The sequence below is a fragment of the Lissotriton vulgaris genome, chromosome 3_1 (genome assembly GCF_964263255.1).
Source record: "Lissotriton vulgaris chromosome 3_1, aLisVul1.2, whole genome shotgun sequence".
NCBI lineage: Eukaryota > Metazoa > Chordata > Amphibia > Caudata > Salamandridae > Lissotriton > Lissotriton vulgaris.
Window position 1 is genome coordinate 717,798,170 of NC_141689.1, and position 25,347 is coordinate 717,823,516.

At 52.0% G+C, this 25,347-nt stretch overlaps 1 protein-coding gene and 1 pseudogene across 2 annotated transcripts in view; both read left to right on the forward strand.

Moving 5' to 3' along the window:
- The window catches only part of DCP2 (decapping mRNA 2), a 295,860-nt gene that overhangs the window by 198,792 nt on the left and 71,721 nt on the right, over positions 1–25,347 (forward strand). The gene's annotated exons all lie outside the window — the stretch shown is intronic.
- The window catches only part of LOC147726960 (uncharacterized), a 33,243-nt pseudogene that overhangs the window by 6,482 nt on the left and 1,414 nt on the right, over positions 1–25,347 (forward strand).

A 25,347-nucleotide genomic window follows, 5' to 3' on the forward strand; every position in this document is an offset into this window, starting at 1 on the left:
GGCACAACAGTTTCCTCAGAGCGGGGGCGGCTGATGTAACGATTTTGCTACACTGGCTTAATGGTTCACTTGACACTCTTTTAATGCCAATGCCACGACACATGATGATCTATTACTAATCTTCTGCAAAGCGCCACCGTTTGATAGTTTTCTCTTGCAAATGAAACAAGCATTGGAAATGCAATAGGTCTCGCATTAGAAAAGTTGGAGTTATTGGTATTGTAAATGACATATGTTATTTATTTGTTGGTTTTTAAAATTGCTAAATTGATTGCTTTGTCATTTACAATGCCAATAGTTATAACTTTTGCGAATGTGACACCTATAGCATTTGGAATGCAACATATTTTGTATTTACGTGACTTAGATGGCAGCTCTTGTCGTTAGGCCACATCTCTAGAGAGCAGGAGAGTGCAGCAGGGGAGAGAAGCACAGCAATGCAATAGGTCTTGCATTAGGAAAGTTTGAGCTATTGGTATTGTAAAGGACACATTTTTTATTTATGTGCTTGTTTTGAAAATAGCGAATTAATAGCTTTGTTATTTACAATGCCAATAGTTTTATCTTTTGCAAATGTGACACCTATTGTAACACAATATGTGTTGTGAGGGTGAGTGAGGGTGAGGGTGAGGGGTTGAGGGTGAGGTGTTGAGGGTGAGTGAGGGTGAGGTGTTGAGGGTGAGTGAGGGTGGGGTGTTGAGGGTGAGTGAGGCTGAGTGAGGGTGAGGGGTTAAGGGGGAGGGGTCGAGGGTGAGGGGTTGAGGGTGAGGGAGGGCGAGGGGTTGAGGGTGAGGGAGGGTGAGGGGTTGAGGGTGAGGGAGGGTGAGGTGTTGAGGGTGAGTGAGGGTGAGGGTGGGTGAGGGGTTGAGAGTGAGTGAGGGTGAGTGAGGGTGAGGTGAGGTGTTGAGGGTGGGTGAGGGTGAGGGTGAGGCTGAGGGGTTGAGGTTGAGTGAGGGTGGGTGAGGGGTTGAGGGTGAGTGAGGGTGAGGGGTTGAGGGTGAGTGAGGGTGAGGTGTTGAGGGTGAGAGAGGGTGAGGGTGAGTGAGGGTGAGGGGTTGTGAGTGAGGGTGAGTGAGGGTGAGGTGTTGAGGGTGAGTGAGGGTGAGGGTGAGGCTGAGGGGTTGAGGGTGAGTGAGGGTGAGTGAGGGTGAGGGGTTGAGGGTGAGTGAGGGTGAGGTGTTGAGGGTGAGGGTGAGTGAGGGTGAGTGAGGGTGAGTGAGGGTAAGTGAGGGTGAGTGAGGGTGAGTGAGGGTGAGGGATTGAGGGTGAGTGAGGGTGAGGGGTTGAGGGTGAGTGAGGGTGAGGGATTGAGGGGAGGGGGTTGAGGGTGGGTGAGGGTGAGGTGTTGAGGGTGAGTGAGGGTGAGGGGTTGAGGGTGAGTGAGGATGAGGGTGAGTGAGGATGAGGGGTTGAGGGTGAGTGAGGGTGAGTGAGGGTGAGGTGAGTGAGGGTGAGGTGGTGAGGGTGAGTGAGGGTGGGTGAGGGTGGGTGAGGGTGGGTGAGGGTGAGTGAGGGTGAGTGAGGGTGTGAGGGTGAGGGTGAGTGAGGGTGAGGGTGAAGTGTGAGTGAGGGAGTGATGTGGGGTTGAGGGTGAGTGAGGGTGAGGGTGAGGGGTGAGGGTGAGTGAGGGTGAGGGTGAGGGTTGAGGTGAGGGTGAGGGGGTGGTGAGGGTGAGGGGTGAGGTGTGTGAGGGTGAGTGAGGTGAGGGGTGAGGGTGAGTGGGTGGGTGGGGTGTGGTGGTGTGAGGGTGATGGGGTGAGTGAGGGTGAGGTGTGGTGAGGGGGAGTGAGGTGAGGGTGAGTGAGAGTGAGGGGTGAGTGGGTGGGTAGGGGTGAGGGTGAGGGTGAGTGAGGTGGGTGAGGGTGGAATGTGGTGTGAGGGTGAGTGAGGGTGGGGTGAGTGAGGGTGAGGGGTTGAGGGTGAGTGAGGGTGAGGGGTGAGGGGTGAGTGAGTGAGGGTGAGGGGTTGAGGGTGATGAGGGTGAGTGAGGGTGAGTGAGGGTGAGGTGAGGTGAGTGAGGTTGAGGGGTTGAGGGTGGGTGAGGATGAGTGAGGTTGAGGGTGAGTGAGGGTGAGTGAGGGTGAGTGAGGGTGAGTGAGGGTGAGGATGAGTGAGGTGAGTGAGGGTGAGGATGAGTGAGGGTGAGTGAGGGTGAGGATGAGGGGTTGAGGGTGAGTGAGGGTGAGGGGTTGAGGGTGAGTGAGGGTGCGGGGTTGAGGGTGAGTGAGGGTGAGGGTGAGTTAGGGTGAGGGGTTGAGGGTGGGTGAGGGGTGAGTGAGGGTGAGGTGTTGAGGGTGAGTGAGGGTGAGTTAGAGTGAGGGTGAGTGAGGGGTTGAGGGTGAGGTGTTGAGGGTGAGTGAGGGTGAGGCATTGAGGGTGAGTGAGGGTGAGGTGTTGAGGGTGAGGTGAGGGTGAGTGAGGGTGAGTGAGGGTGAGTGAGGGCGAGTGAGGGTGAGTGAGGGTGAGTGAGTGATGGTGTGGGTGAGGGGTTGAGGGTGAGTGAGGGTGGGGTGAGTGAGGGTGGGGTGAGTGAGGGTGAGGGGTTGAGGGTGAGTGAGGGTGAGGGATTGAGGGTGAGAGATTGAGGGTGAGGGGTTGAGGGTGAGGGGTTGAGGGTGAGGGGTTGAGGGTGAGTGAGGGTGAGGGGTTGAGGGTGGTGAGGGTGAGGGTTGAGGGTGAGTGAGGGTGAGGGTGAGTGAGGATGAGGGGTTGAGGGTGGGTGAGGGTGAGTGAGGTTGAGGGTGAGTGAGGGTGAGTGAGGGTGAGGGTGAGGGAGGGTGAGGGAGGGTGAGTGAGGGCGTGTGAGGGAGAGTGAGGGTGAGTGAGGGTGAGTGATGGTGTGGGTGAGGGGTTGAGGGTGAGTGAGGGGTTGAGGGTGAGTGAGGGTGAGTGTGAGTGAGGGTGAGGTATTGAGGGTGAGGGGTTGAGGTTGGGTGGGGTGAGGTGTGTGTGGGTGAGGTATTGAGGGTGAGGGGTTGAGGTTGAGTGAGGGTGAGGTATTGAGGGTGAGTGAGGGTGAGGGGTTGTGGGTGTGTGAGGGTGAGTGAGGATGAGGGGTTGAGGGTGGGTGAGGGTGAGTGAGGTTGAGGGTGAGTGAGGGTGAGTGAGGGTGAGGTGAGGGTGTGTGAGGGTGAGTGAGGGGTGAGTGAGGGTGAGTGTGGGTGTGTGAGGGTGGGTGTGAGTGAGGGTGAGTGTGGGTGGGTGTGAGTGAGGGTGAGTGAGGGTGTGGGTGTGTGAGGGTGAGTGAGGGTGGTGTGGGTGAGGGGGTGGGGTGTGTGAGGGTGAGGGGTTGGGGTGGGGGTGGGGTGAGTGGGGTGTGGGGTTGTGGGTGAGTGAGGGTGAGGGTGTGTTAGGGTGTGGGGTGAGGGTGGGTGGGGTGGTGAGGGTGAGGGGTGAGGGTGGTGGGATGTGTGGGGTGAGGGTGGGTGAGGGGTTGAGGGTGGTGGGGTGAGGGGTTGAGGGTGAGTGAGGGTGAGGGGTTGAGGGTGTGTGGGGTGGGGGTTGAGGGTGGTGTGGGTGAGTGTGGGTGGGGGTTGAGGGTGTGTGAGGGTGAGGGTGAGTGGGGTGAGTGGTTGAGGGTGTGTGAGGGGTGGGGTGAGTGTGGGTGGGTGGTGTGGGTGAGGGTGAGGGTGAGTGGGGTGGGTGGGGTGAGGGTGGGTGTTGAGGGTGAGTGGGGTGAGGGGTGAGGGTGGTGTGGGTGAGTGGTGAGGGTGGTGAGGGTGTGTGAGGGTGGGGTGGGGTGTGAGGGTGGTGGGGTGGGTGGGTGGGGTGGGTGAGGGTGGGGGTGGGGGTGGGTGGGTGGGGGGTGGGGTGGGGTGGTGGGGTGGGGGGTGAGGGTGGGGTGGTGGGGTGAGTGAGGGTGGGTGGGGGTGGGGGTGGGGTGAGTGGGGTGGGTGTTGAGGGTGAGTGAGGGTGAGTGAGGGTGAGGTGTGGGGTGAGTGAGGGTGGGTGAGGGTGAGTGAGGGTGAGTGAGGGTGAGGGGTTGAGGGTGGTGTGGGTGAGGGTGAGGGTGAGGGGTTGAGGGTGGGGGCTGAGGGTGAGTGAGGGTGAGGGGTTGGGGTGGTGAGGGTGAGTGGTGAGGGTGGTGAGGGTGAGAGGTTGAGGGTGAGTGAGGGTGGGGGGTTGAGGGTGATAGAGGTGGTGGAGTGAGGGTGAGTGAGGGGTTGAGGGTGAGGAGTGGGGTGAGTGAGGTTGAGGGGTTGAGGGTGGGTGAGGATGGGGGTTGAGGGTGAGTGAGGGTGAGGGGTTGAGGGTGGTGAGGGTGAGGGGTTGAGGGTGGTGAGGGTGAGTGAGGGTGGGGTGAGGTGTTGTGGGTGAGTGAGGGTGGGTGAGTGAGGGTGAGTGGGGTGAGGGGTTGAGGGTGAGTGGGGGTGAGGGGTTGGGGGTGGGGGTGAGGGTGGGGGGTGAGGCGTTGAGGGTGAGTGAGGGTGAGTGAGGGTGGGTGAGGGTGAGGGGGTGAGGGTGAGTGAGGGTGAGGTGTTGAGGGTGAGTGAGGGTGAGGGTGTTGAGGGTGAGTGAGGGTGGGTGAGGGTGAGTGAGGGTGAGGGAGGGTGAGGGGTTGAGGGTGAGTGTGGGTGAGGGTGAGGGTGAGGGGTTGAGGGGTGAGGGGCTGAGGGTGAGTGAGGGTGAGGGGTTGAGGGTGAGTGAGGGTGAGGGGTTGAGGGTGAGTGAGGGTGAGGGGTTGAGGGTGAGTGAGGGTGAGGGGTTGAGGGTGAGTGAGGGTGAGAGGTTGAGGGTGAGTGAGGGTGAGAGGTTGAGGGTGAGTGAGGGTGAGGGGTGAGGGTGATAGAGGATGAGTGAGAGTGAGGGTGAGTGAGGGGTTGAGGGTGAGGAGTTGAGGGTGAGTGAGGTTGAGGGTTGAGGGTGGGTGAGGATGAGGGGTTGAGGGTGAGTGAGGGTGAGGGGTTGAGGGTGAGTGAGGGTGGGGGTTGAGGGTGAGTGAGGGTGAGGTGTTGTGGGTGAGTGAGGGTGAGGGTGGGTGAGCGTGAGGGAGGGGTTGAGGGTGAGGTGTTGAGGGTGAGTGAGGGTGTGGGTGAGGGGTTGAGGGTGAGTGAGGGTGGGTGAGGGTGAGTGGTTGAGGGTGAGTGAGGGTGAGGTGTTGAGGGTGAGTGAGGGTGAGTGAGGGTGAGGGTGAGGTGTTGAGGGTGAGTGAGGGTGGGTGAGTGAGGGTGAGGGGTTGAGGGTGAGTGAGGGTGAGGGTGAGGGTGAGTGAGGGTGAGGGGTTGAGGGTGAGGGGCTGAGGGTGAGTGAGGGTGAGGGGTTGAGGGTGAGTGAGGGTGAGGGGTTGAGGGTGAGTGAGGGTGAGAGGTTGAGGGTGAGGGGTTGAGGGTGAGGGGTTGAGGGTGAGTGAGGGTGAGGGGTTGAGGGTGAGTGAGGGTGAGGTGTTGAGGGTGAGGGTGGGTGAGCGTGAGGGTGGGTGAGCGTGGGGGTGAGTGAGGTGTTGAGGGTGAGGAGTTGAGGGTGAGTGAGGGTGAGGGGTTGAGGGTGAGTGAGGGTGGGTGAGGGTGAGTGAGGGTGAGGGGTTGAGGGTGAGTGAGGGTGAGGGTGAGGGTGAGGGGTTGAGGGTGAGTGAGGGTGAGGGGTTGAGGGTGAGGGTGAGTGAGGGTGAGGGGGTGAGGCGTTGAGGGTGAGTGAGGGTGAGTGAGGGTGGGTGAGGGAGAGGGGTTGAGGGTGAGTGAGGGTGAGGTGTTGAGGGTGAGTGAGGGTGAGTGAGGGTGAGGTGTTGAGGGTGAGTGAGGGTGGGTGAGGGTGAGTGAGGGTGAGTGAGGGTGAGGGGTTGAGGGTGAGTGTGGGTGAGGGTGAGGGTGAGGGGTTGAGGGTGAGGGGCTGAGGGTGAGTGAGGGTGAGGGGTTGAGGGTGAGTGAGGGTGAGAGGTTGAGGGTGAGTGAGGGTGAGAGGTTGAGGGTGAGTGAGGGTGAGGGGTTGAGGGTGATAGAGGATGAGTGAGAGTGAGGGTGAGTGAGGGGTTGAGGGTGAGGAGTTGAGGGTGAGTGAGGTTGAGGGGTTGAGGGTGGGTGAGGATGAGGGGTTGAGGGTGAGGGGTTGAGGGTGAGTGAGGGTGAGGGGTTGAGGGTGAGTGAGGGTGAGTGAGGGTGAGGGTGAGGTGTTGAGGGTGAGTGAGGGTGGGTGAGTGAGGGTGAGTGAGGGTGAGGGGTTGAGGGTGAGTGAGGGTGAGGGGTTGAGGGTGAGGGTGAGGGGGTGAGGCGTTGAGGGTGAGTGAGGGTGAGTGAGGGTGGGTGAGGGTGAGGGGTTGAGGGTGAGTGAGGGTGAGGTGTTGAGGGTGAGTGAGGGTGAGGTGTTGAGGGTGAGTGAGGGTGGGTGAGGGTGAGTGAGGGTGAGTGAGGGTGAGGGGTTGAGGGTGAGTGTGGGTGAGGGTGAGGGTGAGGGGTTGAGGGTGAGGGCTGAGGGTGAGTGAGGGTGAGGGGTTGAGGGTGAGTGAGGGTGAGGGGGTGAGGGTGAGGGGTTGAGGGTGAGTGTGGGTGAGGGTGAGGGTGAGGGGTTGAGGGTGAGGGGCTGAGGGTGAGTGAGGGTGAGGGGTTGAGGGTGAGTGAGGGTGAGGGGTTGAGGGTGAGTGAGGGTGAGGGGTTGAGGGTGAGTGAGGGTGAGAGGTTGAGGGTGAGAGGTTGAGGGTGAGTGAGGGTGAGGGGTTGAGGGTGATAGAGGATGAGTGAGAGTGAGGGTGAGTGAGGGGTTGAGGGTGAGGAGTTGAGGGTGAGTGAGGTTGAGGGGTTGAGGGTGGGTGAGGATGAGGGGTTGAGGGTGAGTGAGGGTGAGGGGTTGAGGGTGAGTGAGGGTGAGGGGTTGAGGGTGAGTGAGGGTGAGGTGTTGTGGGTGAGTGAGGGTGAGGGTGGGTGAGCGTGAGGGAGGGGTTGAGGGTGAGGTGTTGAGGGTGAGTGAGGGTGTGGGTGAGGGGTTGAGGGTGAGTGAGGGTGGGTGAGGGTGAGTGGTTGAGGGTGAGTGAGGGTGAGGTGTTGAGGGTGAGTGAGGGTGAGTGAGGGTGAGGGTGAGGTGTTGAGGGTGAGTGAGGGTGGGTGAGTGAGGGTGAGTGAGGGTGAGGGGTTGAGGGTGAGTGAGGGTGAGGGTGAGGGTGAGTGAGGGTGAGGGGTTGAGGGTGAGGGGCTGAGGGTGAGTGAGGGTGAGGGGTTGAGGGTGAGTGAGGGTGAGGGGTTGAGGGTGAGTGAGGGTGAGAGGTTGAGGGTGAGGGGTTGAGGGTGATAGAGTATGAGTGAGAGTGAGGGTGAGTGAGGGGTTGAGGGTGAGGGGTTGAGGGTGAGTGAGGGTGAGGGGTTGAGGGTGAGTGAGGGTGAGGTGTTGAGGGTGAGGGTGGGTGAGCGTGAGGGTGGGTGAGCGTGGGGGTGAGTGAGGTGGTGAGGAGTTGAGGGTGAGTGAGGGTGAGTGAGGGTGAGGGGTTGAGGGTGAGTGAGGGTGGGTGAGGGTGAGTGAGGGTGAGGGGTTGAGGGTGAGTGAGGGTGAGGGTGAGGGTGAGTGGTTGAGGGTGAGGGGCTGAGGGTGAGTGAGGGTGAGGGGTTGAGGGTGAGTGAGGGTGAGGGGTTGAGGGTGAGTGAGGGTGAGGTGTTGAGGGTGAGTGAGGGTGAGGGTGGGTGAGCGTGAGGGAGGGGTTGAGGGTGAGGTGTTGAGGGTAAGTGAGGGTGTGGGTGAGGGGTTGAGGGTGAGGGGTTGAGGGTGAGGGGTTGAGGGTGAGTGAGGGTGAGGGTGAGGGGTTGAGGGTGAGGTGTTGAGGGTGAGTGAGGGTGAGGGTGAGGTGTTGAGGGTGAGTGAGGGTGGGTGAGTGAGGGTGAGTGAGGGTGAGGGGTTGAGGGTGGGTGAGGGTGAGGGTGAGTGAGGGTGAGGGGTTGAGGGTGAGGGGCTGAGGGTGAGTGAGGGGTTGAGGGTGAGGGGTTGAGGGTGAGTGAGGGTGAGAGGTTGAGGGTGAGGGGTTGAGGGTGATAGAGGATGAGTGAGAGTGAGGGTGAGTGAGGGGTTGAGGGTGAGGGGTTGAGGGTGAGTGAGGGTGAGGTGTTGAGGGCGAGGGTGGGTGAGCGTGAGGGTGGGTGAGCGTGGGGGTGAGTGAGGTGTTGAGGGTGAGGAGTTGAGGGTGAGTGAGGGTGAGGGGTTGAGGGTGAGGGGTTGAGGGTGAGTGAGGGTGAGGTGTTGAGGGTGAGTGAGGGTGAGGTGTTGAGGGTGAGTGAGCGTGAGGGAGGGGTTGAGGGTGAGGTGTTGAGGGTGAGTGAGGGTGTGGGTGAGGGGTTGAGGGTGAGTGAGGGTGAGGGGTTGAGGGTGAGTGAGGGTGTGACCATATCCATTCCAGACACTGATAATTAATTGGCGACAAAAGTTATTTTTTGACGTGGCATATCTTAATTGCTAGGTTTTTTAATTACTAGTTGATGTTTAATTTTTGTAATCATTTTTTTAAGTATGCACCTCTTAAAAAATAAATAAAAATATTGCTTGTTATGTATTTCCATTTGTAGACCTAGAATAGTTATGGTGCATTGTATGTAGCTTTAAAAAATAAAAATGTAGACTGCTCAATGTATTTCCGTGAATAGATACAGGTTGCCTCTTTCTGTCAAATAATATCCCTTGTTCAACTTACTATAGTGGCGCGGCATACTATGAAGCAGAGGAGGACTGACTGTCAGAGCCTTGCTCTTTCCTCTCTTGCCAACAGGGCTACTCCAGAATAAGACCACGAAAACCATAATTTGTGAAACATGGCCATTTGACTCGCAGCCCGGTCAGTGGAGGGGCTCCGCTTTCTGATCCGTAGAGGCTGATGCGCAGTCACTTTCTTGAAGAGGAAATGGGGAATAAAAACTTTACTTTTGCAGTGATGTCGATGAACCTGGCTTGATGTCACACTGCTGCATTGTGCTGATTTTCTAAGTAAAAACATGCATAGTGAGGAGCACTAATACGGGTTTGAGATGGTGGAAGAGCTGCTTATCTCTTATGGAGATAGATTATCTGGGGGGAGGAAGGGCTCCTAATGGGAAGTGTAGACGGGGAGAAATTGAGAAAAAAAAGCTGAGCAGGGAGGGTTTTATTGCGGCTATCTGTTTGCCAGAGGGGAGGAGAAATGCAGGCCTGAGGCAGAGCACACGCTGAGAAGCTTGTGGGAGGGGGGCTGGGCTGCCTTTGATCTGGTAATGCGAGGCAGGCAGGCAGGGGGCTGGTGGCATTGTGCACGCGCTTTTTAGGGCTTGCGCTTGCGCAATGACCTAAAAAGCACATGCACTTGAAGAAATCGCCAGTGGTGGATCAACACTGGATAAGCCGTAATAGAGCTTCGCCAGCGATGCGCAGAAGCGCATCTGCAGGCGAGCCCTAAAAACGCAGGTATTCTTAAAGGAAACTCAAGTATCTTTTTTTATGTTAATCATTATTTTAAAAATACATACGTTATAACCTGGTTCAATTTAGCAGTGGTAATGGATCGATGTTGCTTTCATGAAAGTGGCACAGGAGTTCCAAGTTTGTTTGGTGGCGAATCTCTGAGATTACTAGGCATTGTCTTGATTAACTGTTTGGCTTAACAAACCATTTGTTTTAATTGAAATGTGTACAAGACATAACATTCAAATGTATTAAACTATAGTCATGCTCCCAAAACATGTATTTTATTGGTTATTACGATGCCAAATATACCTGCCAGGTGTCCCTGTTATCAAAAGAAAGTAGGTCAGTGATCTTGTAATACTTTAGGAGCATTGGGAAGTTTTGAGGCAGGTTTCATACCACAAAAGGGGTCATTTATCTTACTAAATAGGCATAGCTCAGTTCGTGGTTCTCTAACATGTATCTATAAAAGTGCTACACATAAGACATTTATATGTCACACGTAAAAAGACTGAATATATGGCTATGTCACTCATACGCAGTCTCAAACTTTGACAGCTATGTATAGGTCACTGCAATTACTCCAGTTACTTTAAACAGAGGCATGCTATTCTTTGAAAATGCCAGGGGTTAACTTGTTTCGCAGTTAAAATGAATATTATGTATGTGTGTGAATGGTGTGTGCTGATTTCCAGCTGCAACAGAGTCCAATAATCCAAGCTGTCGGTAAACCTTGAAATATGATATTGTGCTGCTCAATTTTAATGCAATTGCTGCAAACGTTTTGTGTCTAACCAGATAGAAACATAATACAGTACTGGCTGGCGTAATGGTAAACAGTGGCAACTGTATTATAGTGCTGTGAGGTCCCAGTCTGCTTCAGAATGCACTGTGAATATGCAAGGCTATAAACGTTTTATACGCTATGGCACAGTCCTAATGATCAGATCAATACGATCCTCTCCTGAGCAGCTGCAGTGCCTGCCTGCCCTCCGTTACTGAGAACTGCAGTCACACATTCTATCTCGTTATTGTGCCTCCATTTCTGGTGCTTTGGAGTAGTTTTAAGATCTTATTAGCGTTTCTATTGCTCAAATGGCTGTCATTTCTGATATTTATGTGTTTTCCTCGTCTTCATTGCTTGATTTTGCGTGCGAGAAAGTGTCACTCATAGCCATTGAAATGTCACTCATAATTACACTGAAATTATAAAAATGTCACACATAGAATTCTGAAACCTTGGCAGCTATGCTCGTGGTCAATTAACAGACCGAGTGTTGGTAGACAGTTGGACTCATCGCTCTCTGCATTGATGCAGCACCAAAAACCTTTCAAAGGGACGACCGTTTCTAGAGCCAGTTCCTCAAATAATCACGACAGCGGACACATCACTTTCCGGCTGGTGAGCTCACCCACTGCATCACACCATGCAAGGCAGGTGGACACCGCAACAAAAGTTACTCCACATCAACCACTTGGAGTTACTAGCTGTTTTTCTAGTCCTAAAAGCATTCCAAAAACAAGTATCAGGCAAAGCTGTCTTAGTCTGCACAGACAATATGACAGCCATGTACTACATAAACAAACAAGGGGGAACACACTCTCTGCAGCACTCTCAATTAGCACAGCAGAAATGGAGATGGGCTATACCACTAAAGATCTTCCTCTTAGCCCAACACGTTCTAGGAGTACAAAACACCATGGCAGATCTGCTAAGTCGACAGACACAGCAGATCTACGAGTGGGAACTTCATCCGCAAGTTCTTCAACCGTTCTTTCAAATGTGGGGACAACCTCAGATAGACCTCTTCGCCACCCACGGAAACGCAAAATGCCCAGACTTTGCCGCCAGATATCCACACCCACTGTCCAAAGGCAATGCGATATGGATGAACTGGTCAGGACAATTTGCGTACGCTTTTCCTCCTCTCCCACTACTTCCGTTAGTGGTACCCAAGCTACAGCAACATTCCCTAACACTCATTCTAGTTGCTCCAACTTGGGCCAGACAACCGTGGTACACCACGCTGCTGCAACTATCTGTGGTACCACACCAGAAACTAAGCCTATCTCCACGCCTATCAACACAGAATCATGTAGAGGTCAGACACCCGACCCAGCTCAGCTCAACCTAGTGATCTGGCTCCTGAAGTCATAGTTTGGTTACCTCAACCTCCCTCCAGAATGCATGAACAATCTCAAAGAAGCTAGACGTTCCACTACTAGAGCATGTTATGCTGCTAAGTGGAAACGGTTTGTGATATACTGTCAAAACAACCACATAAATCCTTTAGATGTGCCTATTCAACACATCATAGGATACCTATTACACCTTCAAAAATTTAATTTAGCCTACACGTCTATCATACTACACCTTGCTGCCATTGCAGCATATTTACAAAATAGACCACATCTATCTCTTTTTAGAGTACCTGCTATAAAAGCTTTCATGGAAGGACTCGAAAGAATAATCCCTCCCAGAACGCCACCATCACCAGTGTGGAACTTAAACATTGTTCTCACACGGTTAATGGGACCTCCCTTTGAATCGTTACATAAATGTGAATTGCAATTCCTAACTTGGAAAGTAGCTTTCCTAGTAGCTTTTATTTATCCAGTATTGGGGTATCTTTCATAGATTCACATGCCTGAATCATTCCCCGTCGCCGAGGCGGGAGTCCCACGGTATATAAAAAAGCAGTGCCAAAGGTAAATTATAGTAGTAGGCGTAAGAGAAAGGCCTGAAGCCTAAACTGCTAAACTGTAGTAGCCAATCTACCTCATTATGCCAAAAGGACCAAAGATTTTGTCCCAACCAATCAGCTTACAGCACCCTCTAGAACCCTCTCTGCAGAGCCAGTTCTCCTCAGATTTTCACCACACGTCGTGTGTGAAGGGAGTCTCCCTGAGCTCTACTCAGTTTCTTCAGCTTTTACTTCTTTTTGGATCAACCTGGATCATACTTCATTTCTCTGACCCTATTAAGGCAGTAATATGGCAGATTGGCAGAACACTAGGTAATAGACTACGAAATATGTCTAACCTTTTCCTCAATATCTTTCACGTTCTGAGAGATGAGGCTATTATTGGGACTACAGAGACTTTTATCTGCCAATTCTGATGAGGACAACGAGGATTCCTTCACCTCATAGGAGAGGTCAAAGGGAAAAGTCGTGCCAGGAGCCTCCAGAGGGCGCGCATAAAGGCTCACCTCGAATCTTTATAAGGCATTTCTCACAGAAAGAGGCAATTGGAAAAAACTTCCTCAGAGGCTGATCCTACAACTCAACAGGGAAACAGGGAAATCCTCTTAACCTGACATTAGGAGTCTAAAAACTCCAAGTCTACTATTACTGCCTCACCAATATTGACCTCATCTATGACGGTCTCCTCTACAATGGCCCCCTATGACGGTCGTAGACGATGGTAGTCTACGGCGGCCTCATCTATGACGGTCGTCGACGACTGCCTCATCTACGACGGTCGGCGACGACTGCCTCATCTAAGACGGATGGTGACGACGGCCTCATCTACGACGGTCGGCGACGACGGCCTCATCTACGACGGTCGGCGACGACGGCCTCATCTACGACGGTCGGCGACGACGGCCTCTTCTACGACGGTCGGCGACGACGGCCTCTTCTACGACTGTCGTCGATGACGGCCTCTTCTATGACTGTCGTCGATGGCGGCCTCATCTACGACGGTCGTCCACGACGGCCTCATCTACGACGGTCGTCGACGACGGCCTCATCTACGACGATCGTCGATGACGGTCTCGTCTATGATGGTCTCTTTTACAATGGCATTGCCTAGGACAGCGTCAGCTCGACAACCTCATGTATTATGGTCATCTACAACGGTAGTCTATGACAATGGCCTCATCTATGTATGGCCTCATGTACGAATGGCCTCAACTACATATGGCCCCATCTATGAATGGCCTCATGTACGAATGGCATCAACTACATATGGCCCCATCTATGAATGGCCTCATCCACGGATGGTACAAAAGGAGGTGGTGATGGACGGAGCATCTGAACCAATCAAACACTCACACCCAGTCAACAGATCTGGGTTTGATCCATCACCGTTCTTTAGCCCACTCTGCCACCCCAGTTCAGACATGGCCATAGGCAAATCAGTCTGACCCTGTGCCTCATGGGAACAGTCCAGCACAAACTGCCAAGCCATGCCTTCCCTGGACCGGAAACAAGCTTCCGAGGACCGGTTTCTGGCATTGCAGCCGTCTTCAGCCCGGCTTGCTTGAATCCAGTGGCAAAGTGAGAAAGGGACTCTCGTCTGAGCATACCCTGTCAACTTATGGCGAACAAAGCGGTACAGAAAGAGGTGGTGATGGACGGAGCATCTGAACCAATCAAACACTCACACCCAGTCAACAGATCTGGGTTTGGTCCATCACTGTTCTTTAGCCCACTCTGCCACCCCAGTTCAGACATGGCCATATGCACATCAGTCTGACCCTGTGCCTCATGGGAACAGTCCAGCACGAACTGCCAAGCCATGCCTTCCCTGGACCGGAAACAAGCTTCCGAGGACCGGTTTCTGGCATTGCAGCCGTCTTCAGCCCGGCTTGCTTGAATCCAGTGGCAAAGTGAGCTAGGGACTCACGTCTGAGCATACCCTGCCAACTTATGGCGAACAAAGCCGTACAAAAGGAGGTGGTGATCATCCCCTTTTGCATCGCTTTGGTCGCCGTAAGTTGGCAGGGTATGCTCAGACGTGAGTCCCTTGCTCACTTGGCCACTGGATTCAAGATAGCCTGGCTGATGAGGATTTTTAATCCGAAACCGGTCCCAGGATGCTTGTTTCCGGTCCAGGGAAGACATGGCTTGGCAGTTCATGCTGGACTGTTCCCATGAGGCACAGGGTCAGACTGATTTGCATATGGCCATGTCTGAACTGGGGTGGCTGAGTGAGCTAAAGAATGGTGATGGATTAGATTCAGATCAGTTGACTGGGAGTGAGTGTTTGATTTGCTCAAGCGCTCCATCCATCATCCCCTTTTGCATCGCTTTGTTCACCCTAAGTTGGCAGGGTATGCTCAGACGTGAGTCCCTTGCTCACTTGGCCACTGGATTCAAGATAGCCTGACTGATGAGGATTATGAATCCGAAACCGGTCCCAGGATGCTAGTTTCCAGTCCAGGGAAGACATGGCTTGGCAGTTCGGGCTGGAATGTTCCCATGAGGCACAGAGTCAGACTGATTTGCATATGGCCATGTCTGAACTGGGGTGGCTGAGTGAGCTAAAGAATGGTGATGGATTAAACCCAGATCAATCAATCAATCAATCATAACACTTGTATAGCGCGCTATTCACCCGGAAGGGTCTCAAGGCGCTTGGGGGAAGGGGGCCGCTACTGCTCGAACAGCCAGGTCTTGAGTTGTCTCCTGAAGGCGAGGTGGTCCTGGGTCAGCCGAAGGTGGATGGGGAGGGAGTTCTATGTCTTGGCCGCCAGGTAGGAGAAGGATCTGCCTCCGGCGGTGGCTCTTCGGATGCGTGGTACGGCGGCGAGGGCGAGGCTAGCGGACCGTAGCTGGTGGGAGGGCGTGTGGAAGGTCAGGCGGTCGTTAAGGTACTTGGGGCCCAGGTTGTGGAGAGACTTGTGTGCGTGGGGAGGAGCCTGAACGTGATCCTCTTGTTGACGGGGAGCCAGTGCAGGTTCCTCAGGTGGCCGGAGATGTGGCTGCGTCGAGGGATGTCCAGGATTAGTCGGGCGGAGGCGTTCTGGATGCGTTGTAGTCTTTTCTGTAGCTTGGCTGTGGTTCCGGCTTAGAGGGTATTTCCGTAGTCCAGCCGGCTGGTGACGAGGGCCTGGGTGACCGTCTTCCTGGTTTCGATCAGGATCCATCGGAAGATCTTGCGGAGCATGCGGAGGGTGTGAAAGCATGAAAAGGAGACGGCGTTGACTTGTCTGGTCATCGAGAGGGAGGAGTCCAGGATGAAGCCCAGGTTGCGTGCGTGGTCTGTCGGCTTGGGGGCGGTGCCCAGGGCTGGGGGCCACCAGGAGTCGTCCCAGGTGGAGGGTGATGGTCCAAGGATGAGGACTTCCGTCTTGTCTGAGTTCAGTTTCAAGCGGCTGTTCTTCATCCACTCGGTGACGTCTTTCATCCCTTCGTGGAGGCTGGTTCTGGCGGTGTCGGGGTCTCTGGTGAGGGAGAGGATCAGCTGGGTGTCGTCGGCGTGGGAGATGATGTTGAGTTTGTGTTGGCGTGCGATGGCTGCGAGAGGTCTCATGTAAACGTTGAAGAGGGTGGGGCTGAGTGATGATCCTTGCAGGACGCTGCAGATGACTTCGGTAGCCTCGGAACGAAACGGGGGGAGGCGGACTCTCTGTGTTTTTCCAGCGAGGAACGAGTTGATCCACTTCAATGCCTTCTCTTGGATGCCAGTGTTGCTGAGGCGTTGGACTAGGGTGCAGTGGCAGACAGTGTCGAACGCGGCGGAGAGGTCCAGGAGGATGAGTGCCGCTGTTTCCCCGTTGTCGAGAAGGGCTCGGATGTCGTCGGTGGCTTCGATGAGGGCGGTCTCGGTGCTGTGGTTGGCTCTGAAACCGGACTGCAAGGGGTCGAGGGATCCATTCGTCTCGAGGAAGGCGGCAAGCTGTCTGTTGGCGACTGGGGGTGAGTGTTTGATTTGCTCAAGCGCTCCGTCCATCATCCCCTTTTGCATCGCTTTGTTCGCCCTACGTTGGCAGGGTATGCTCAGACGTGAGTCCCTTACTCACTTGGCCACTGGATTCAAGATAGCCTGACTGATGAGGTTTATGAATCCGAAACCGGTCCCAGGATGCTAGTTTCCAGTCCAGGGAAGACATGGCTTGGCAGTTCGGGCTGGAATGTTCCCATGAGGCACAGGGTCAGACTGATTTGCATATGGCCATGTCTGAACTGGGGTGGCTGAGTGAGCTAAAGAATGGTGATGGATTAAACCCAGATCAGTTGACTGGGGGTGAGTGTTTGATTTGCTCAAGCGCTCCGTCCATCATCCCCTTTTGCATCGCTTTGTTCTCCCTAAGTTGGCAGGGTATGCTCAGACGTGAGTCCCTTGCTCACTTGGCCACTGGATTCAAGATAGCCTGGCTGATGAGGATTATGAATCCGAAACCGGTCCCAGGATGCTTGATTCCGGTCCAGGGAAGACGTGGCTTGGCAGTTCGGGCTGGACTGTTCCCATGAGGCACAGGGTCAGACTGATTTGCATATGGCCATGTCTGAACTGGGGTGGCTGAGTGAGCTAAAGAATGGTGATGGATTAAACCCAGATCAGTTGACTGGGGGTGAGTGTTTGATTTGCTCAAGCGCTCCGTCCATCATCCCCTTTTGCATCGCTTTGTTCGCCCTAAGTTGGCAGTGTATGCTCAGACGTGAGTCCCTTGCTCACTTGGCCACTGGATTCAAGATAGCCTGGTTGATGAGGATTATGAATCCGTAACCGGTCCCAGGATGCTCGTTTCCGGTCCAGGGAAGACATGGCTTGGCAGTTCGGGCTGGACTGTTCCCATGAGGCACAGGGTCAGACTGATTTGCATATGGCCATGTCTGAACTGGGGTGGCAGAGTGGGCTAAAGAACGGTGATGGATTAAACCCAGATCTGTTGACTGGGTGTGAGTGTTTGATTGGTTCGGATGCTCCGTCCATCACCACCCCCTTTTGTACCGCTTTGTTCGCCATAAGTTGGCAGGGTATGCTCAGACGTGAGTCCCTTGCTCACTTTGCCACTGGATTCAAGCAAGCCTGGCTGAAGACTGCTGTAATGCCAGAAACCGGTCATAGGAAGCTTGAATCCGGTCCAGGGAAGGCGTTGCTTGGCAGTTCGGGCTGGACTGTTCCCATGAGGCACAGGGTCAGACTGATTTGCATATGGCCATTTCTTGAACTGGGGTGGCTGAGTGGGCTAAAGAATGGTGATGGATTAAACCCAGATCAGTTGACTGGGGGTGAGTGTTTGATTTGCTCAAGCGCTCCGTCCATCATCCCCTTTTGTATCTGAACTGAACCTGAAGCACCCAGGCAATGCATGAGCAACAGGATCAAGAACAGCTGAAAAATATGCACAGAGACCCTGCTTGTCACCGTGTGTCTGTGCTAAGACTAACAATGCACACCCATCTTTCTCGTGTACATAGAGTGTACAAGCCTTCGTGTAATCTGGAGTGCCTAACACAGGTGAAGAGCAAAGAGCTTGACGTAACTGACGAAAAGCATTCTGGCATTCAGTCGTCCATGGAAGGGGCATTGGAGTGTCTTTGGTCAAAAGCGCCAACACGGGTTTAACAATGTGTGAAAAACCTAATATCCATTGTAGGAAGGTACCTCCTGACTATGGTTGCCCCCAACTTTTTGCCCTGTGTTTTAGCTGGTTTTTGACATAGTCGACCTGGGACCCTGCCAATCCGGACCCCAGGCCTACTGCTCTCTCTGTAAAATGGATTCCATGTACCTTAGGTACATTTCCAATTGGTACTGGGCCACCTTATCAGACCCTGTAACTCAGGGCATAGGTGTACCCAGGGCCTACCAGGGGCTGAAGCATGTATTATGCCACCCCTGGCTGGCCTCCTAAATTTGACACAACTGGCTGCATGACAGCTGGGGCAAAGTTGTGTAATCACCCTTTGCTGTAGATATAGTATACCTATATCTAACCCTAAAATGGACACACAGATTCCTATCAGTCACTCCTATGGCAGGCCTTAACAATCCTGAAGGCAGAGTGCTTGGAATCGTGTGAGATGGTGCTCTGGCAGGAGCTGAGCCTGTCTGCAGCTTGCGGAATCAAGTCCTAATAGCTGTTCCATGATATCGCATACCATATACTCTTAAGTGCATTATAATCCTCGCGGTTAAATGCTATCTTTGGTATTGCTTTATCAAAACATGTCGAGTAAGGTGTCATACGAATTGGAATACTAACCCCTCGCCAATTCTGGCGACGGGGTTAGCATTCCACCCTTCTAGAGGGACACGACATGTATGTAACTGTGAACCCCGGTTAAAGTTAAACGAAGCCTCAGCTCCACAAAATGGATGCTGCCACCACAGACACGAGTCTGACCCCCTGCAGCTGGGAGTCCTTCCAGCGAGGGGAGCCTGGACAAAGGGTTTCCTGTCAGGGGCGGTGCTAGCACCGTCCCAGACATGGTTTTGTGTATCCTGGGTAGGCAGGGCTTTACAGGAAGGTGACTGCTGAGTGGCACCCCGGTGCTCACTACGCATAGGCCGGTCAGAACCAGTTCCAGGGGCACACCAGCCCCTGGCCTGGGGAAAGTCCGGCATGGCAGAGGGGTGTAACCACCCCCTCCTAGTCCCACCCATAGGCAGGACCTAGTCACCGGGTCAGCCCCCTTTTTTAGTATAAAGATGGGAGCGGGCCCCCTGTTCAAATTAGATCATCTTTGGAATCAAGACACGACTTTCTGCGAAAGGACATCAAGATTTCTTCTTCAAGATTCTCCCTTGTGGCTAAGGAGTAGTCACCCTGCATCAAGCGGGCCCCATCCTAAGAACACTGCGGTCTGCTGCAAGTCCTTCTTCACGAATCCGACGACCCAGCTCGACGAGACCCGGCTTCCCTGGCACCTCTGACCTCTACTCACTTCTACAGCAAAGCTGAGAACTGTGAGTGCGACGAGACCTCGAGGGACCGACGATCGCCAAGACTGCACGACTTCTTTGCAACAAGCCCACCGTGTGCTCCACTGGTGAGTGCTTTGGGGTCCGAGAAGCCCCAACCCTGAGCAGCTCCAGCACCGAAGATCAGCCCTCCAGCATCTCCACGATCTGCGTGGGGCCCTTCTGCTTTTGCGTGCTCACCGCACTGTGTGGCTACTAGCCGGCTGGCTTGTGGCCTTCTTCGCGACGCCCGACGACATCACTGCTGCTGGTCTGGTTGCTCCAGACTGGCCCTTGCTTCCTTCTTCAAGAGAGGCACCCCGGACCCTCCTGGTCCACTCCAGACGCCATTTTGAGTCCACCGCGTGGGCTTGAATTTGCCAAGGCTTTGTTGCCCAATCCTGGGTCCAGCGACGCCGACAGCTTCATCCATCGTGGGACAGCTCGCTCCTCCATCCTGGTCGCCGACAACGCCTCCTGGTCCGTGAGATCTGCGAGCACAGCGTCACCCACTCACCTAGTCGAGGTGGCTACCATCCGGTGCCCTCCTGGTGCCCACTGACTACTGGCTAGTAGTCTCGAACTTGGTCCCCTCTGCTTTCAGGTGTCATCTTCCTTCGATCCAGGTTTGGATCCATCGAACTTTCTTCACTGGTCGCCTGCCAGCAACTTCTTTCTTCCAGGCTCCTGGTCCGTCTACGAGGATTCCCGACGTCTTTTGAGTCCTATGCAGCTGCAGCCCCTGGGCTAGGTAACTTCGGCATTTCGGTGCCCCAGCATAGCCTCACTATCCAAGGGTCAGAATCCACTTTCGTTTTCCTCCTACCAGGTCGGGTTCGCCCGAGAACACTAACTTTGCAATTACTAGCTACCATAGACTTTGTCCCGCATCACGTGTGAGAGTGCACACTCTGCACCCGAGTCCCCTAGGCCTCCTATAAGTAATCTGAAGGTTCTATAGTCAAGTCCTAGCGATTCCTAAGCCTATTAGTACTGTACTTACCTGCTAGTAATTTCGCATTCCACTTTCAGAGTATATGGTTTTCCGTGCCCCTCGGGCATTTGTATATACTGTGCTAACTTAAGTATTTTCGTAAGAGTTTTGGTTTGTGCTTAGTACCCTGTCCTCATAAAGAGTACAGGGCTGTTGTGATTCTTAATAAATATCTTGTTTATTTTCATAACACTTGTGTGGTGTCCTTTCACTTGGTATTCAAGGGGTATATGTGTGGTAAACAGCTGGCTTAACACGCCCTCTCGAGTCTTTAGCCTTAGACTGCTCGTATCCACGCTACTAGGATAGCTGGTCTATAAGGTTGACTTACAACCAATCATCAATAAGGGTTGCTGGACTGATATCAGGCCACCTTCTCACATCCATTGCCTTCAAAAAGAAGTAAGACCAATGAATGCATGGACATCTTTCTGAGTAGAAGGCACTGGTGTGTCTAAAATTGCTTGAATGCGATCTGGTGTAAGTGCACACCCCTTCTTAGACAGAAGGTGACCTTCGGTCTACAATATTGCAATTTCTTCCATGACACTTTATGGTGGTGTGAAGCAAGAAAGGAAAGCAAAGACAAAGTACATTTTTCACACTGTTCGGGCGTATCGGCTGCCAACAAGATGTCATCGACATATTGAATGAAAGCCACTCCTTCAAGCAAAGTGAAAGAATCAAGTTGTCTTTTCAATGCTTGGCTGTAAATATTAGAACTCTCAGTATACCCTTAAGGAATCCTTCAAAGTCTGTACGATCTATTATTCAAAGTGAAGCCGAACAAATATCGGCTATCAGGATGAATAGGATCGAAAAAAAAGCATGGTTGATGTCAATCACAGTGAATGTAGTTGCTGTCGGTGGAACTAAGGTAAGCAGTGTTATGTCAGAAACCAAGGGGTATTGTGGTACTACAATCTTCTCGCAATCAATGATGAATCTGTAAATCCTAGTGTCAGTGTCTTTTTTCAAAATGGGAAGAAACGGACTGTTGCAAATAGTGTAAGAAACTTCTTTCACAACCCCCACTTCAATTAAATCATGGACAATGCGTACAAGTGCTTCTTCGCCTTCTTGAGAAATGTTGTATTGAGGCAAGCGTGGCAATGAAGTGCCCTCCTTGACACTAATATATACTGGTGGAATAACCATTTGCTCTACATCGGTGTCTGAAGTAGCCCACAAAGTACTAGGAAGTAAAGCTAATGCAATGTCCTCTTTAACAAGACAAGATCTCTCAACCACGGGGTAGTTGTCATTCAAAATAACACGTACACCTTCTGGAGAACATCTTATCGTAGCCCTGAAATACTTGAGCATATCAAGACCCATAATATTGTCCGGAGTGTTCGGAGAAAGTAAAAATGGACATGGAGCAGTAAATTTGTCAATATGAAATGCAAGTGGTTGTGACAGTGGGCTAAGGGAAGGTGTTCCATCGAAACCTATCGATGTAATGGTTAAGCTAGACAAGGGAGCCCTTGGAACCAATTGTTTAGATAAGGTGCTACGAGTAGCTCCTGTATTAACCAGAAACTGATCAGTAGAACCCAAAACATGTGCTGTAACATAGGGACCCTTCTGATCTACTGGAATTTCAACTGATTCCTTACCCCATCCTAGGCAATCCTATGCATAAGCAGAATCCTTCAAATCAGACGACAAATAGTCAGACATTTGATATTGGTTCCGTCTATCGAAAGTATTAAAACCATCCTGTCCACGCGTATTAGTATCAAACCTAGCACGATCATCCGCGCTTCCTTTAGGCCCTGAATATCCTAAACTATTTCTCATTTGTCCCCGTCCACGTGGATACTGCTGAGCATGCAATACCGGACAATCAGCAGCACAATGCCCAAATTTCTTACAGTACGCACACTGGTCAGAAGACAGTCGGAACATAAGGAGGAAAAGACAGACCATAAGACACACGTCCACCCCTGTCACCACCTCTAGAAGGCGGTCCATAAGCCTGAGCTAACATATCCTTAGTTTTTAACTTCTTATCCTCATTACCCTTCGCTTCTGACTCTGTTCATAATACTGAGCCATAGTAAAAAGAGAAACAGGAGAAGAGATAGTCCATGAAATCTCACTGGCCTTTAGGTGACTAGCTACTCCTGGCAACAGGTTGGCGACATATTTATAGACAAACCGATCTCTTCCCGTGTCATCTGTCAATGACTGGCCCCTAAAATCGTGGCATGCCTCCTCAAAACGTGTAAAGAAGTCAGAAACCGATTCATCTGTCTTTTGCTTACAGGATGCTAATACAGTCCAGTCTATCTTTTTAGGGGGAATAATCGTCTTTAACTTAACTAATATAGCTGCTGGAAGATCTAAAATTAGCTGAGATGGTTTCTGTGCGGGTTCCCTTTCTACGTCCATTTGTTCTAATTCTTTCCATAATGCCCCAAAAGTTGCATGATCATCAACTTTACGAACAGTTCTCCACATATCAGGGGGTAATCTCAATTCCAAAAACATGTCGATATCAGGTAGAGTCATGGTACAGGAGCTAATGGCACCCTCAACTTCCTCAAAAAAGCGGCTGGATTTTTCCGTGGATTAGGCAATGCAGCTTTAAGAGCCATAACATCCGCTCTATTCCAAGGAGTGTAAACCCAATTGTGAATAAAATAACCCTTTGCATTAGTGGAATACTTATTATCATCTGTTCCAGTACCTCTAGTAGGAACATACAAAGCTGCGGCTTCCCGCATAGGTTTCGCATGAACTATCATGGTCTTATCTGTTCCGGAAGCCTGTGTCACGCTGGCCAGTTACCTGTAAATGACGCTCCCTATCTTCTCTCTCTTTTATTTCTTTAATTTCTTTATTTTTCATTTCTAATGCTCCCGCATGAATACTTTTTCGTTGTTCTTTTTCAATCAAGGCTTGCTCTCCCTTCATTCGTTCACACACTTCTTTCTCCCACATTCGCACACAGTCAAACATATCTTGCCTAGTCCTTCGCTTAAACATACATTGTTCCACATACTGAATCTTTTGTAAATCAAATGACCCATGCATAGGCCAACGCAACTCAGAATCCTTACTAGTATATTTATTCCATAACGTGCTGTACATTTTGGAAGAAATACCATATTTAATATACATATCCCTATTAGGCGTCCCCTCCGGGGGGGGCGGTTTTGTCTCCATCGAGTCTTAAACTGGTAGCACCACAAAAGCATTACATTCGACGAAGTGTGCTAGAAACAGGCATGCCAAAAATAGTGCAATATATGCAGTATTATACGCAAAGTAGCACTTAAATCACGTTGTGCCGTTCAAATCTTATACAAAGTGGAGAAAATTCTCCTCATTACCTGCCTATATAAATTGCAATTTATATATTCCCAAATCTCAAAATCCCAAAATTGGCCAATACAAATACCAAACCAAACACAAGCGTTGCATCAAACGACCTTACCAATCCCAAATGTCCAGATTCCAACTGCCAAGATCTTGAATCGACCAAATGGTCACTACGTGGCAAATCAATAGAAGAGATCTCAGTCGAGGACCGGCACCACCTGGAGGGTCAGATCGGAAAGAGAGGAAAAACGCAGTGGTTGCCAAGACGCGGGTCTCATCAGGCAGCGATTGTCCGCAGCGAGATTCCAATCCTTCGTCTCGACCACTCCTTTGGGCATCCGAGTCGCCGATGAGCCCTACGTTGGGCGCCAATTTGTCGTAGTGCGCCTCAGCCAGGCCTAACAGTGCTAGGGGTTCGCCCTTCTGTGCACAAGTCCTCAGACGAATAGAATAGAAGTTGGCACAGAAACTGGAATATAAAACAAAGTGTTTATTAAACCTCATGAGGTAGAACCACATTCACACAACACCCTTCGGTAGTGTATGAAGTAGCACACTGAACAGAAAGAACATGGTCCTTTTATACCCACACAGGGGCTCAGAAGAAGGCGGAAGGCGGTACAAGTACAGAAGAGAAGGTTTAAATACATAAAAGGTCTTACAGAAATGCACAGGCAACAGTAGGGCGGAGCTTAGCAGTTTGCCAATTGCTGTAAAAATACTCTGACAGTTACAGACTAAGACATATGTGAACAGTTGCAGTGTCTTCTGCGCAAGTGCAGAGTAGCAGATCCTAAATATAGTCTGTCCATAAGCAGAGTACAAGAGTAAACAACAGCATGGCTTCAGCTAAATGCTAACCCCGATCGCTGCCAAATTACAACAGTAGCCTGCATGGCTGCCAACTCAGCCAGGTATCACAGGAGTACAGCAGGGTGTGAAAATGTAGTTTTTAATGTAACTTAATGTAGATTAAAAACTGAGCTCTTAAAAATGAAATATACACTTTAACTAGGATGTACTCACACTTTATAGATTGCAGTTATAACCCCAAAGAGATTTATATGTCAAGTGTATTTGGATGAACTCTGTGTCTTTGGAACTTGTGAAACTACCTGGTGAAGTGTTTGAGGCATATGAGCTGCAGGATCACATGCTTATGCATAGATCGACATCTAGTGTTGGGCCCGGATGTTTGCACTTTGTTTTTCTTCGAATAAGTTTTCCGAGTCACGAGGTAGGTGACTCCTCCTTTCGGTTATAGTGCGCATGGTCATCGACTCCATCTTCAGATTGTTTTTTTCCTCCATCGGGTTCGGATTTTTCACGCTATGCTCCGGTTCGACGCCAATCCTTCTGTTTCCCTCGGTGTGTAGAACACTCACCCTTGACAATATTGTTTCCAATCACATATTCTATTCTGCGCGTATCGTGTTGATTGACAAAAAACCCTATTTCGATTAGAGAGCTTGTGGTAGGCCGTCGGGCCTAGCCCCCGGTTCGACTCGCAGTCAATGTAACGAACTCCATTTAAATTCTGTCCTCTGTGCCACACGAAATACCCACGCACCGACTTGCACGAAGTGTGCAACCTGTGTTTGTCACCAGAATACAGTGGACAGGACTGGGACCTGTGCCGAGCTTTCCTCTCCAAGAAGACTCTTCGCGAACGTTTGGCTCGATGTTGCAAAATGCAGAGTCAACACACAGACTCCAATCCGGACCTCTTCAGACCTGAATCTGGTGAAGAAGCTGGCGACACTATCGGAGCCGAGGAGGAACAGGAACGGATCTCCCTTTCCGATGACGGCTCCAACCAGGATGAAGACATTCTGCATGGACAACATACTGTAAGTACAGTCCCTACATCGCCCCGAATCCCAAGTCAACCGAAAAAGAAGGAGCCGGACCAACCGGCGCCCTAGTGCTCTGCTCGGCCCTGAGTCCACGCTTCCGACGCCCCGCCTACTGGCTCGGCACTTAAGCCGACCAAAAAGCCATCCGGCTCTGAAAAAACCCTCACCAATTTGGGTACTGAGCCA